The sequence below is a fragment of the Bombina bombina genome, chromosome 2 (assembly GCF_027579735.1).
Source record: "Bombina bombina isolate aBomBom1 chromosome 2, aBomBom1.pri, whole genome shotgun sequence".
Classification (NCBI taxonomy): domain Eukaryota; kingdom Metazoa; phylum Chordata; class Amphibia; order Anura; family Bombinatoridae; genus Bombina; species Bombina bombina.
Window position 1 is genome coordinate 393,152,008 of NC_069500.1, and position 16,479 is coordinate 393,168,486.

Sequence of the window (16,479 nt, forward strand, 5' to 3'; positions counted from 1 at the left end):
TGCGCACCACACGTGTATTATGCCCAGCAGTGAAGGGGTTAATTAGGGAGCATGTAGGGAGCTTTTTGGGATAGTTTTAGCTTTAGTGTAGTGTAGTAGACAACCCCACGTATTGATCTAGGCCAATTTTGGTATATTTTATGCCACCATTTCGCCGCCAAATGCGATCAAATTAAAAAAAAAGTTAAATTTTTCTCAATTTTAGGTTTCTCACTGAAATTATTTACAAACAGCTTGTGGATTATGGCACAAATGGTTGTAAATGCTTCTCTGGGATCCCCTTTGTTCAGAAATAGCAGACATATATGGCTTTGGCATTGCTTTTTGGTAATTATTGGCCTCTAAATGCCGCTGCGCATCACACGTGTATTATGGCTAGTAGTGAAGGGCTTAATTATGTAGCTTGTAGGGAGCTTGCAGGGTTCATTTTATCTTTAGTGTAGAGCTCAGCCTCCCACCTGAAACATCAGACCCCCTGATCCCTCCCAAATAGCTCTCTTCCCTCCCCCACCCCACAATTGTCCCCGCCATCTTAAGTACTGGCAGAAACTCTGCCAGTACTAAAATAAAAGGTATTTGGCCCTTTTTAAAAAAAAAAAAAGAAGCATATTTACATATGCTGATGTGTATGATCCCCCCTTAGACCCCAACCTCACTGATCCCCCACCTAACAGCTCTCTAACCCTTGCCCTCTGCCTTAATGGGCGCCATCTTGGGTACTGGCAGCTGTCTGCCAGTACCCAGTTTTGCAAAAAATGTGCCTTTTTTTTAAAAAAAAAAAGCCCTTTTCTGTAGTGTAGCTTCCCCCCCCCCACCAAGTCCAACCCCCAACCCCTTCCAGATCCCTTAGATTATATTTTTAATATTTAAACTGTCTTAGTTTTATTTACTTTTAACTTTGTTTTTCTGTAGTGTAGCGGTTCCCAACCGCTCCCGCCCCGTGCACGCGCACGCCCACCACCCCCCGTGCACGCGCGCACTCCCGTGCATGCCCCCGTGGGTCTCGCACCCGATCCCGCCCCCCTCCACTCCATACAGCGCATCGATGGCCGCCCACCCGCCTCCCATGTAAGCTCCCACCCACCAACGATACCGGCCATCGATGTCCGGTGCAGAGAGGGCCACAGAGTGGCTCTCTCTGCATCGGATGGCCAAGGGGGATTATTGCAGGATGCCTCCATATCGAGGCATCACTGCATTAACCGGAAAGCAGCTGGAAGCGAGCAGGATCGCTTCCAGCTGCTTTCCAGACCAAGGACATACGCCACACGTCCTCGGTCATTAACTGTATTTTTTTTTAGGACGTGTGGCGTACGTCCTTGGTCGTTAAGGGGTTAAAAGGACTGTGAGAGTATGGATGTGTTAAAAAAGAAATATATTTAATACAATACAATAAAACTACAATATAATATGCACAGATTAGAAAACTTCCTAGAATCTTCCTAAAATCTCCATGGATCCATGAGATAAAAATAAAAGGATGCAATGTGTTACCTATATCTGGTAACTAAAAATTCCCTACTGGTGTTGGGATAAGTATAATAGTTAGCTCCAACAACAGTCTAGGATCATAATAATATATGATCGATGAGCTACAATTTGAGCACAAATAATACAATATTAAACAGCAAATCTGAGGTATAGTGTCCAAAGATTAACGTGATACAATATAAAAAATACAAATAATACAATATGAAAATAAAATGAAAATAAAAGTATAAGGAAAATGAAAATAAATGCAAATCCGGTGCAAATATTGTGACCGGATGGATCCAGTGTAGTTTGTAAATAAATAGTGAAAAATGTCTCTTAGAAATGTCTCTTAAAAAATGTCTCTTAAAAATCACAGTGTTCCACAAAATAGTGAGTTAGTGTGTGTAATAAATCCTAAGTGATTAAATCCAATTTGAAAAAACTTCCAAAAACTTCCAAATATAACTCCAATGACTGTGGTAAACGTGAGATACAAAAAAAAAAAAAAAAAAAAAAGAAAAAATACAATAATGTGGCGAATAGGTCCAAAATCTTCCTCCTAAACCTGTGGGTGAAATAAAGTACAATAGTGCAATAACGTCTAGATGTAATCAGAAATGTGCTCACCAGTATGTCGACGCATTTCGGCCCTCCTAGGCCTTTCTCAAGACAATACTGGTCTGTATGTCTCTGGGAGCTTTATATCCTAATGACATAGGTGATTGGCTCTAATTTGGCGCCAACACTCGGGGTTTGCCCTTTCCTGTTTGGCCCAGTGTTACATGGGAAATAAGGGTTTTCCTTTTTATTTAATATTTTTGTTGTCTGTAATTTTTGTGTTCTTTAAAGATGGTTTGTGTCTAATTCTTTCCGTGTACATTTCTTTTTGATGGCGTCTCTTATTACTCTAATTCAATATATTTCAGACAATATTTCTTGTCTGTATTTGCCCCACTTCCGGAGTGTTTAACTTACTATCTCTTCCGGTTCCTTTATCGGTAGCCTAACATCCGGTTTCGCTCATGCTACTTCCGGTTTCACTATTCCCAGAAGTCTGAATTCTCTATCCAGTTGTGCTATTGCCGGAAGTTGATCTAATTTGGGGCTTCAGTTCTACCTGAAAGATATTTCTATATAGTCCTCATGACTATGTGATAGGCTAGAGGTCCATCAGTAACCTAATTTTGTATGTATGGACCAGTGTTTAACTCTTTAGCGCATGTGAAAAGCAACCTTAGCATATAGGTGTAAATAATAAATTATGTATGTGATATAAACGATGCAAATTACATAGATACCTAAGCATTTAAAATGTAGAAAGATATCTTTAAAAGTATTTATAAGTATTTAAAAGTATTTAACAATATTTAAAATATATATATAGACATTTCACAAATATAAAATTATATGTGAATGAGTCACACATTACAATAAAAACTTAGAACTTACTTAAAATTCAGAATTTACTTAAAATTCGTTCCGCAAGTGTAAAAGAGTACATGAGATAAGGATGGGGTTTATAGGTAACAAAGAGGCTTTTAAGAGGCGTATAGAAGTAAAAATCTTACATTAGCTTAAGAAGGTTGTTAAACCTATAAGAAGATTATTGAGGTTTCTGGATAGGTTGGCATATGTAAGTGCTGATAGTTAGAGCCGCTGTTTTGAAATAGTTGAGACATCTTAATTTAAAATAGCTGTATAGGGGGGTGGGTGGTAGTGAATTTTACTGGTGTACTCGAGGGAGAGAACCTCTCCAGTGTATCTTATATTCCAGGAGCTTAAAATGGGAGTTTAGTTAATTATATATTGTCCTCAATGATAGAGATTGCTATTCTTTTGGTTCTCTTGGTTTCTCAGTTTTTCCAGTCTATTAGTGAGTATATCTGGGGACCTATTGGTGTATATGGAGGATTCTGTCTTCTGGTCTATCAATCTAGAGCGTGCAATCCAGCTAGTGTGAAAACACATGCTTTTGTTGGTATGCTTTTATTTGATAAGGCTATTTAGTGGTATATTTGTTTTATACACCATCTATGAGAGGTAATATTTACTGTCTAGTCTTTCCGTAAGGACAGCAAGTGTGACAGATCCTCTTTGTGATTTAGTCCCTTGGGGAAGAGGCAGTCCAATGTGAAGATCCATTTTGATTAATTGAATAACAATTTTTTCTCGTGGTCTCCTCCTCGCCAGTTCTTCTCTATCTTTTGGATCCCAAAGAACTTAAAGTCTTTTATATTGCCTCTATGGGTTATGGAGAAGTGTCTGTACAGTGGCGTATCCTTATCCAATTTTTCAATGCATAATATATGTTCTCTTATTCTGTCCTTTAATGTTCTTGAAGTTTGTCCTACATATTGTAGGCCACATGGGCAGAATATTTCATAAATGACTCCCTTATCTTGACACCTGATGAGGTCTTGTATCTTGTCTTATCATGTCCAAAGAACTTGTTCGTTTTGACTCCACTTCTACAGGCCTTGCAGTTCAGGCACGGGAAGAAGCCTGTAATCGTTTTTCCCTGATAGTTTGTGGTTGTCCTTTTTCTGTTCTTCATGACAGTTGGGGCCAATATGCCTTTTAGGTTATCGGTCTTTCTATAGATAATTCTCGGTTGAGGTATCAATTTTTCACCGATCACATCATCTTCTTTTAGGATGGCCCAGTGTTTCCTGATGATTCTTTCCAGTATATGCCTATTAGAGCTATATTCTGTTATCATCGGTACATTTATTCTGCTGTCTTCTTCTCCTATCATCGTTCTTGTCTTATACTTCAACAGGCTGTTTCTGTCGGTTTTGCCAACTTCCTCTATGTTTTCCACCAGATTTTCTTCCTTGTACCCCCTCTCTAGGAATCTTTCTTTTAGTATGTCTGCTTGTTCGGCCCATTTCTTGGGATTAGAACAGTTTTTTCTTACCCTTAATAGTTGTCCTTTTGGAATATTAGCCTTCCAGGTAGGGTGGTGGCAGCTCATACTATGAATGTAATTGTTACAGTCTACTTTTTTGAAATAAGTAGATGTTTCAATTTTACCGTTTTTTCCTCTATTGTAAGATTGAGAAAATGTATCTAGATTGATAGACCAGAAGACAGAATCCTCCATATACACCAATAGGACCCCAGATATACTCACTAATAGACTGGACAAACTGAGAAACCAAGAGAACCAAAAGAATAGCAATCTCTTTCATTGAGGACAATATATAATTAACTAAACTCGCATTTTAAGCTCCTGGAATATAAGATACACTGGAGAGGTTCTCTCCCTCGAGTACACCAGTAAAATTCACTACCACCCCCCCATACAGCTATTTTAAATTAAGATGTCTCAACTATTTCAAAATAGCGGCTCTAACTATCAGCACTTACATATGCCAACCTATCCAGAAACCTCAATAATCTTCTTATAGGTTTAACAACCTTCTTAAGCTAATGTAAGATTTTTACTTCTATACGCCTCTTAAAAGCCTCTTTGTTACCTATAAACCCCATCCTTATCTCATGTACTCTTTTACACTTGCGGAACGAATTTTAAGTAAATTCAGAATTTTACGTAAGTTCTAAGTTTTTATTGTAATGTGTGACTCATTCACATATAATTTTATATTTGTGAAATGTCTATACATATTTTTTAAATATTTTAAATACTTTTAAATACTTATAAATACTTTTAAAGATATCTTTCTACATTTTAAATGCTTAGGTATCTATGTAATTTGCATCGTTTATATCACATGCATAATTATTATTTACACCTATATGCTAAGGTTGCTTTTCACATGTGCTAAAGAGTTAAACACTGGTCCATACATACAAAATTAGGTTACTGATGGACATCTAGCCTATCACATAGTCATGCAGGCTATATAGAAATATCTTTCAGGTAGAACTGAAGCCCCAAATTAGATCAACTTCTGGCAATAGCACAACCGGATAGAGAATTCAGACTTCCGGGAATAGCGAAACCGGAAGTAGCATGAGCGAAACCGGATGTTAGGCTACCGATAAAGGAACCGGAAGAGATAGTAAGTTAAACACTCCGGAAGTGGGGCAAATACGGACAAGAAATATTGTCTGAAATATATTGAATTAGAGTAATAAGAGACGCCATCAAAAAGAAATGTACACAGAAAGAATTAGACACAAACCATCTTTAAAGAACACAAAAATTACAGACAACAAAAATATTAAATAAAAAGGAAAACCCTTATTTCCCATGTAACACTGGGCCAAACAGGAAAGGGCAGACCCCGAGTTTTAGCGCCAAATTAGAGCCAATCACCTATGTCATTAGGATATAAAGCTCCCAGAGACATACAGACCAGTATTGTCTTGAGAAAGGCCTAGGAGGGCCGAAACACGTCGACATACTGGTGAGCACATTTCTGATTACACATTATACTGCATCTAGACGTTATTGCACTATTGTACTTTATTTCACCCACAGGTATAGGAGGAAGATTTTGGACCTATTCGCCACATTATTGTATTTTTTCTTTTTTTTTTTTTTTTTTTTTTTGTATCTCACGTTTACCACAGTCATTGGAGTTATTTTTGGAAGTTTTTGGAAGTTTTTTCAAATTGGATTTAATCACTTAGGATTTATTACACACACTAACTCACTATTTTGTGGAACACTGTGATTTTTAAGAGACATTTTTTAAGAGACATTTCTAAGAGACATTTTTCACTATTTATTTACAAACTACACCGGATCCATCCGGTCACCGTATTTGCACCGGATTTGCATTTATTTTCATTTTCCTTATACTTTTATTTTCATTTTATTTTCATATTGTATTATTTGTATTATTTATATTGTATCACATTAATCTTTGGACACTATACCTTAGATTTGCTGTTTAATATTGTATTATTTGTGCTCAAATTGTAGCTCATTGATCATATATTATTATGATCCTAGACTGTTGTTGGAGCTAATTATTATACTTATCCCAACACCAGTAGGGAATTTTTAGTTACCAGATATAGGTAACACATTGCATCCTTTTATTTTTATCTCATGGATCCATGGAGATTTTAGGAAGATTCTAGGAAGTTTTCTAATCTGTGCATATTATATTGTAGTTTTATTGTATTGTATTAAATATATTTCTCTTTTAACACATCTATACTCTCAAAGTCCTTTTAAGCTTGTCAGCACTCACTCTATCACACCCATGTAGCTTATAATATGAGTCTAAAGAAAAGCACTAAGTGATTTAAAAATTGACAAAACTTTGGTTATACGGTGCCCCGACAAAGGAGGTGGAATTGTGCTGCAGGACAAGGCAGATTATTTGAGAGAAGCATATTAGGTTGTTAGGGGACACTAACACATATGTTAAACTGAAGAACAACCCAACAAAGGTTTTTAAAGAACAATATGATGGTCTGATTTTTAAAGCAAGAGATTTGGGGATTTTTGAAAAATCAGACTTTGAATTTCTGAAGGAGGTAGAACCGAGAATCGCTATCTTCTACCACCTCCCCAAAATTCACAAGACGTTAGTGGACCCTCCTGGATGCCCAATAGTATCAAGGATAGGGTCACTAACGTCAAAATTATCAGAATATGTTGATGTCATATTAAAACCTATAGTCCCCTGTCTCCAGTCATATGTGAGAGCTTCAACTGACATTATAACACAACTCTCGCAGTGTACCTGGAAAGAGGAATACATGTGGGTTACTTTAGATGTTTCATCTTTATACACTTGTATTCTGCATGACTTAGGCCAATCAGCTATCAAATATTATTTTAGACAGACAGGATACATAGACCTAACACAGAGGACATTCATTTTAAATAGTATTGATTTTATTCTAAAAAGGATTTTTTTTTCTATTTGAAGGGGAATTTTTTTCTTCAAAAGACTGGTACAGCAATGGGGACGAAATTTGCCCCCAATTTTGCAAATTTATATATGGGGTGGTGGGAGGATTTGTATATTTATACGAACAATACTTTTAAAGACAAGATTGTTAAATGGTTTCGCTTCATTGATGATGTCCTTATAATTTGGAAGGGCACTTCAGAAGAAGTAGCTTGGTTAGTACAACATGTGAATCAGAATCTTCTAAATTTGAGATTTACTGAATCGCATGACACTAACCACATAACCTTCCTGGACCTGACACTATGCCATAGAGGAGATAAAATAATTACCAGTTTATTCAGGAAACCAACTGACACTAATGCATATTTACATGCTACTAGTGGACATCACCCCAAATGGATCCAAAATATACCCTTTGGGCAATTTCAACGGGTCAGAAGAAATTGTACAGATTTAACTACTTTTGAAAAAGAATCAGAGATATTAAAAAAGAGGTTTATAAGTAAAGGGTATGATCCTGCAGTAGTATCGAACGCATACACTAGGGCTAAGAACACCGATAGGAGTACACTATTACAACCGATAAAGGATAAAAATTCTGATAAGGCAGAGAGAATGAAGGATCAACCTTTATTTATAACCAAATACAATAAAGCCTCTAGACAAATAGAAAGATCTTTCAAAAAAATTGGCCTATTCTATTGCAGGACCAAGTTTTAAAATAAATTTTAACCGAGAGACCGCAGATAATTTTTAAAAAGAATGATAATCTGAAAAACATTCTAGCCCCTAGCAAATTAAGAGAAGAGGTTAGACAAAAGAATTGGTTACAAAGACAATCCTCTGTTTTTTTTTCAAATGTGGTAGAAAAAACTGTCTGAGCTGCCTACATTGGGATAAGGATAACTCGGAGTTTAAATCCTTAAGAGACAATATGAAATATCCAATCAAAGAGTCCCTAAACTGTAAAAGTACTCATGTAGTATATAAATTGTCCTGTTCCTGTGGGAAAGTTTATATAGGCAGGACAAAAAGGAGCTTGAAAACTCATTTCAGGGAACATGTGGTTAATATTGAAAAAGGAGTACTGTCCCATGGAGTTTCAGCACACTTTTCAGAGGTACATAACAAAAACCCAAGCTGCCTACAAGTATAAGCTTTAGAAAGAGTAAAGCTTGATGTAAGAGGTGGAAACAGGCTAATAGCCTTAAGGAGAAGAGAAACCTATTGGATAAGAACTTTGGGAACTCTTGAACCGAGTGGGATGAACCGAGAGATAGATTTAGCTGCTTTTTTTAGTGGATTATTAAATATGAGCTACTTTTTTAAATAGAGCTAGTGAGATTGAAAATATGTTTGTGATGATCTATCCACCTGCCCCAAAAATTCACAACAAGAAAACTCACAATTCCCTACACTCACATATGTTTTCACATTAGTTTGTTGTGGGGTTGGTGTTTTTTTTTTTTTTTGGGGGGGGGGTAGAGAGGGGAATAAGTAATAATAATATAAAATAATAAAAAATATATACTTTTAGCTTAAGCCCCTTTATATATAAATTTACATCTATAAAAGGGAAGTTGAAATTAGAGTGTAAGTGTATGTGTATGCATGCATATAGACGGGGGCATAAGTAATTATTTGAAATATTTGCTTTCACCCCTGTTGTCTATAGCAGTGTTTTTCAACTAGTGTGCCGTGGCTCACTAGTGTGCCATGAGAGATCCTCAGGTGTGCCGCGGCAGACTGACAACAGTGCGGGGATGTCCCTCTTTCAAATTTTGAAATATTGGGAGGTATGTGACAGGCTCATCAGGCATCATTTACAACCATGGCATTGACATTCATTCACAGACAATGATTATGATTGTTTGTGAATGAATGTCAATATGTCATGTATAGTTTGTAGGAGACATGGCATGACAGCACAGTACAATGTGTGTATATGTATGTATGTATATATATATATATATATATATATATATATATATATATATATATACTGTATATATAGCCTGTATTAGCCTACAATGTGTGATTTTGTAAAATTTTGGGATGGTGGTGTGCCACAGGATTTTTTAATGTAAAAAAGTGTGCCAGGGCAAAAAAACAGGTTGCAAATCACTGGTCTATAGATATGTTATGGAGGTGTGCTCACCTATATGCAAGCATATACATGTGTATAGAAACATATCTAAATACTTAGATGACATTTTAGAAAAAAACACATTATTATAGAGGAGATTTTATAGATTTCCCTTTAAATTTCATCTGCAAAATAGGTATTTATTTAGGTGCAATTTCAGATCTTAGTTTTATGGTCTTGATGATTTTTTTAGATAGAGTGCAGGAATTTTTTGAGAATGAGATCTTTTGAGAAATATAAATCAAATTTAACAGTTATATTATATATCATCCATTATCTTTAACATTTTTTAGCACAATCGTATCAATACATTTTACAATTTGAGCAGATAATGGTTTTTTAAGGTTTGAAGGTTTTTAATGTTTATCAATATAATTATGTTTTAGATGTTTACCAATCAAATGGTTTTATGGAGGCATCTTTGATTGTTTTTATTTGTGCTGTTATTTGCACTGTTTTTTTTGCTGTTATTTATTTGTAATGAATTTTCTTAATCATTTTATCAAACTTTTAATTTTATATATATATATATATATATATATATATATATATATATATATATATATATTCTTATATATTTTAGTCTTCACATGATATGTATTTTATTGGAATTTTCGCTGATATATGTACTCCAGTTCATGATTTGATTAAACATATCAGGGATTTAGCGTGCAAAGTGATTCAATATTATCCCTTAATATTAATAGCATCAGATATGCCTTTGACTACGTATCAAGAGAGGAGTGGTCTAAGGGATCAGTATTTAAGACGTAAGGTGGTTAGAGTGGGCAGCCTCTGACGAAGTAGGGGTAATCCCTACAAAATGCGTAAGGCCACGCCCACCGCATTACGTCATCACGTTATCCGCTTCAGCCCTCGCAAGTAGCCGGCTTTTAAACTTGTGAAACAGCTGACTGAGGATTGAGAGTGGTGGTATTTATACATACGTTGTTTTTTCATCTACTGCACATACTTTGCATATGGATTGTTTTAATATATTTGGGGACTGTATAAGGACATAAGGCTTACCGAGATCTGTGAGTGGAGTCTTTTTGACATGGATGTAGTGATACACATACACCGGATCTCCAGACTGAGTGGGCTGCATTTGAGAGCTGCAGTTTATTTGCCTTGAGAGACCTATGAGCTGTTCCCCAGTGCGTTTACCATCCCTCATATGTTTGAGGTTCAACTTTGTGACTGTGAATTTGTGTTATATAATAAAACCTGTTTGTAACTAACTACTACTAAATACTCTTTGCAATCTGGATTTCATTCAACAGACATATATCCTTTACTGTTACATTTGATGTGTATTTTTGTGAGCAATTGTGTGGAGCGCTTTTAAATGGTATGTTCATTTATTTATTAACCCCTAAATCTAAGTCTAACCCTAAACCTAACACCCCCTAACTTAAATATAATTTAAATAAATCTAAATAAATATTCCTATAATTAACTACATTATTCCTATTTAAAACTAAATACTTACCTATAATATAAACCCTAAGCTAGCTACATAATAATAGTTACATTGTAACTAGCTTAGGGTTTATTTTTATTTTACAGGCACGTTTGTATTTATTTTAACTAGGTAGAATAGTTATTAAAAAGTTATTAACTATTTAATAAATACCTAGCTAAAATAAATACAGATTTACCTGTAAAATAAAACCTAACCTAAGTTACACTAACACCTAACACTAAACTATAATTAAATTACATAAATTACAAATAATTAAATAAATTAAATTAGCTAAAGTACAAAAAAAAAAAAACACTAAATTACAGAAAATAATAAACAAATTACAGAAATTTAAATTAATTACACCTAATCTAATAGCCCTATTAAAATAAAAAAGCCCCCCAAAATAAAAAAACCCTAACCTAAATTAAACTACCAATAGCCCTTAAAAGGGCCCTTTGTGGGGCATTGCCCCAAAGAAATCAGCACTTTTACTTGTAAAAAAAAATACAAACAACCCCCCAACAGTAAAACCCACCACCCACACAACCAACCCCCCAAATAAAATACTATCTAAAAAAACCTAAGCTCCCCATTGCCCTGAAAAGGGCATTTGGATGGGCATTGCCCTTAAAATGGCAGTTAGCTCTTTTGCCGCCCCAAACCCTAATCTAAAAAATAAGACCCACCCAATACACCCTTAAAAAAACCTAACACTAACCCCCTGAAGATTGACTTACTGGGAGACGTCTTCATCAAAGCCGGGCAAAGTGGTCCTCCAGACGGGCAGAAGTCTTTATCCAAGTCAGGCAGAAGTGGTACTCCAGACGGCATCTTCTATATTCATCCATCCGGCATGGAGCAGATCCATCTTCAAGACATTTGATGCGGAGCATCCTCTTCATCCGACGACTAACACAGAACGAAGGTACCTTTAAGTGACGTTATCCAATATGGCATCCCTTAGATTCCGATTGGCTGATAGAATTCTATCAGTCAATCGGAATTAAGGTAGAAAGAAATCCTATTGGCTGATGCAATATGATTCAGCTTGCATTCTATTGGCTGATTGCATCAGCCAATAGGATATTTTCTACCTTAATTCTGATTGGCTGATAGAATTCTATCAGCCAATCGGAATTTAAGGGACGCCATCTTGGAGGGTAAGTCGATCTTCAGGGGGTTAGTGTTAGGTTTTTTGTAAGGGTGTATTGGGTGGGTTTTATTTTTAGGTTAGGGACTTTAGGCGGCAAAAGAGCTAACTGCCCTTTTAAGGGAAATGCCCATCCAAATGCCCTTTTCAGGGCAATGGGGAGCTTAGGTTTTTTGGATAGTATTTTATTTGGGGGGTTGGTTGTGTGGGTGGTGGGTTTTACTGTTGGGGGGTTGTTTGTATTTTTTTTTACAGGTAAAAGAGCTGATTACTTTGGGGCAATGCCCCGCAAAAGGCCCTTTTAAGGGATATTGGTAGTTTAGTTTAGGCTAGGGTTTTTTTTATTTTGGGGGGGCTATTTTATTTTAATAGGGCTATTAGATTAGGTGTAATTTGTTTAACCATCTGCAAATTGTTTATTAGTTTCTGTAATTTAGTGTTTGTTTGTTTTTTGTACTTTTGATAATTTATTTAATTGTATTTAAATTAGTTTATTTAATTATAGTGTAGAGTTAGGTGTAATTGTACCTTAGATTAGGTTTTATTTTACAGGTACTTTTGTATTTATCTATCTGTCCATGGTAATCTGTCCAGTTGGGTGTGTAAACTATTCTGCGCGTCAGGATAGATGGTGTCTATAGTCTAACATTGTTCGTAATTTAGGCTTAGGGATTACGTGGAACAGCAGGTTTCAGGAGCGACTCCTCCCATATGAACCTTGCGCCGGATAAGGTATCTAATTTATTGCAAAGAAGGTAGCCATACTTTTCCAGAGAGAATTTCTCTTCTACTTTGTCTATCCACATATTTTTTCCAGTGACGTGCTATTAGTAGCCTCGCACTGTTGAGGCCTATTTGTAAGGTAAGTAATTTTAGGCTGCACACCAGTTTAGGCATGTCATTTAATAAGACGGTGTTCTGTGTTAATGTGAAGTCGTCTGATATAGTCTGTTTAAAATGTAGCTCTATGGTCGTCCATAAGGGACGTATTCTATCACAGTGCCAGCACATATGTAATAAGCTGCCACATTACCCACATCCTTGCCAACATATCCGGGATGTGTTTGGGTAAATGTTGTTTAATCTCAATGGGGTCAGATACCAGGATTTTGTAGTTTAGTTCTAATACCTTTGGAGATGACAAAGACTTTTTAACCAACCTAAAGATCTTGTCCCATGTGTTTTGATCTATTTGTTCTGCTAAGTCTAGGTTCCAATTTGTGGTATATGATGGGAGGATGTTGTGTAGATTATTTAAAAGGAGTTTATGAGACATGCACAGCGTACCTTTTAATTTTATTCCATTATTACATAGGTGTTTGAAGGGGGTGAATTGTCTTAGGATGTCTGTTTTGAAGGGAGACGTGGGAATGTAGTGGTGTAATTGGGCATATTTCAACCAGTTAGCAAATCTGCCATCAGCTAAGTTTTTACATTTTTCTTTCTAAAAGTTTTCCTGCTTCCGTGAAATTAAACAGCGGAACTGTGTAATCCGATTCAGTGAGCCTCTTAAACTCCTTATCTAGTCTGCCAACCATCTCTACATTCAGTGTGATTGGGAATAGAGGGTATCTGCTAGTGGAGATATGTGATCTTGTGGCAATTATGTGACCCCAGTTTTTGAAGAATTGTTTATGTATATCAACGTGTTGACATTGGGGTGGCCTGAGGTAATTCAGTACCCAACATAGTGCATGAACTAAGGGTGCTTTGAGCACATGTGAGTCTAATGTTACCCATGCCTTATGTTCTCTTTTTCTGTGCCAATCTAACACTCTCTGCAGTGTCACTCCAGTGTGTAATTTGTGGATTTGAGCTTGTGGCCACAGGTGTGACCGCTCCGTTAAAAGAGTGTAGTAGGAGGCCCAGGGCTCTGTGGTACTTACAGTTTCCTTTTTTTGCGTAGTATCAGTCTGTGAAACCTTAGACGGTTCTACTCCTTTATCGGTTGGAGTTTTGCTGTCTGTCGGTGTGTGCTCCCATTCAGATTGCAGTTGTTATTCATTCCTCTCTCCCATGCCGCTCAGTGTGCAGTTTGCAAGCGGAGAGTAAAGATGGAGCCTCAGCATCCTACTTAGCAAAGCTAGGGAAGTGGTGTGGGAGTGTTCTGCCTTCAGTTCTTGTAGGTTTGTGTTCCCTGGTCTTTCACCATTCTGCAAATTAATTACAGGTGGATTATGCATTGTGGCGGTCCTGCATTGTGCTTTCAAAGGGAAAGTCTCACGGAGCTTCACACTAGTGCGACCATTCCGGTTCCTGGTCGGCTCCGCTCCCCATCGTGCATTTTCTTTTTTATTATTAATTATTTTGTTTTATTCACTTGATTTGTAGTGTATTTTAAAATGTTTGTGCCGGTATTCTAGTTCATTTATGCAGCAGGAAGTGAAATAGCAGCAGCTCCATTATTTATTATCACTTGTTTAATAATGGACTAGTACAAATCACTTGAAGATCTTCAAGTGCCAAAGTTTTGGTGAGATTTTAGAAAGTTTCCCGAGCAAGTTTTATGAATATAGGCCATTGGGTAGTTACATGTAATAAAACTTCTATGAATAGAAAAGATAATCCAGTCCATCAGAATAAACATTTTGAAAAGCTTTTTATTTGTTTTTATTTATTTTTATTTTCTAATTTATCAGCATTGGTCATTAAGATAATAATTTTTGTTCTATTTCATAGTGCATGTACTGGCTAAATTCCCATCTTTTTTTTTCTCTAAATGCTCAAATAAAAACAATAATTTAACTATTTATTAAAAAGTCCAATCAACAACTTAAATTTTTACTTTAAATGAAAGCAGTACACAAGTAAAATTATTCAAAATTTTAGGAAATTGTTATTTGCACACATTAATTGATATAAGTAAATGAATGCACATTAGGCTGTCATAATGCATACTGAATCAGTCGTGTTTCACTTTCTAACCAACCACGTATATTTTGTTTCCATCTAAGTGTTCTGGACCCCCTAACAAATCCTCAGCTAGAAGTCTGAGAAAAGCCTGTTACTTATAGTTTATCATATGCTCATTCGATTACAGCAGGAATCGCCATCTGGTTGTCCATGAGCCACATTATTAGAACCACTACTATTAATGGTTATATGCATAAGGTCCAGCTATGATATGTGATAACCTCTCTGTCTTTTTATAGCCAGTTCTACTTATGTCAGTGCACACAACGGTGTAACTGACAGAATATGGCAAGATAGAACAATACTCGTTTAAACAGTATGAACTTAAGTATAGTAATGGCATGTACAGAGAAGCACTGCAAATTAGAAATCAACGGTCTGTACTGAGCAGGTAAGTACTGGTTAAATGGAAACCAACACAGTTCAGAGTTGCGGTTAAGTCTCTAGTAAGGTGATACAATTTCTAACCAGTATAAATGCAACAATAGTTAAGTCAAACAATTGGATTACTGCTTAGAACAATACAACCTGACACACGAAGTGAGAGATGGCTAAGCTGGTTTCTGAAACTGAAGACCGTGCTGAAACAAAGTTAGAAGCAGGAGGAATACTTTACTATTGGAGAGTGGCTGTGTGAGACTGGAAAGACATCGGGCAGTAGCTGATGACGTCAGAGAAGCTCCGTATCTGGAGGAGAGAGCACAGTAGTAGGAATAATGTGGATGATACTGCTGAAAGTACAGATTGTGTGAAATCTCTTCAATGAGGTATAGTGATACCTAAGGCTAGAAAAAATGAGAAAAAAGCTACTGAGACGTAAACTCTTCAATTATCCAGCATGGAGTGCTGGAAGGAGGAGCGTTATATAGCGAGGTTGTAGGTTGGGCATGAGTAAAAGGTACAGGCAGGATTTGAGGTGTAACAGAAAACAGATAAAATCCTGACATAGTCCCCCTTAAAGGAAACCGCAGCGAGGTTCTAAGGAGGTCTACCTGGATTCTGCCTACGGATAACAGAAATCAATCGGGAAGTACAGGCAGTGCAGTATTATTAGGCAAGTTGTATTTTTGAGGATTAATTTTATTATTGAACAACAACCATGTTCTCAATGAACCCAAAAAACTCATTAATATCAAAGCTGAATATTTTTGGAAGTAGTTTTTAGTTTGTTTTTAGTTTGAGCTATTTTAGGGGGATATCTGTGCGTGCAGGTGACTATTACTGTGCATAATTATTAGGCAACTTAAAAAAAAACAAATATATACCCATTTCATTTATTTATTTTTTACCAGTGAAACCAATATAACATCTCAACATTCACAAATATACATTTCTGACATTCAAAAACAAAACAAAAACATTCAGTGACCAATATAGCCACCTTTCTTTGCAAGGACACTCAAAAGCCTGCCATCCATGGATTCTGTCAGTGTTTTGATCTGTTCACCATCAACATTGCGTGCAGCAGCAACCACAGCCTCCCAGACAC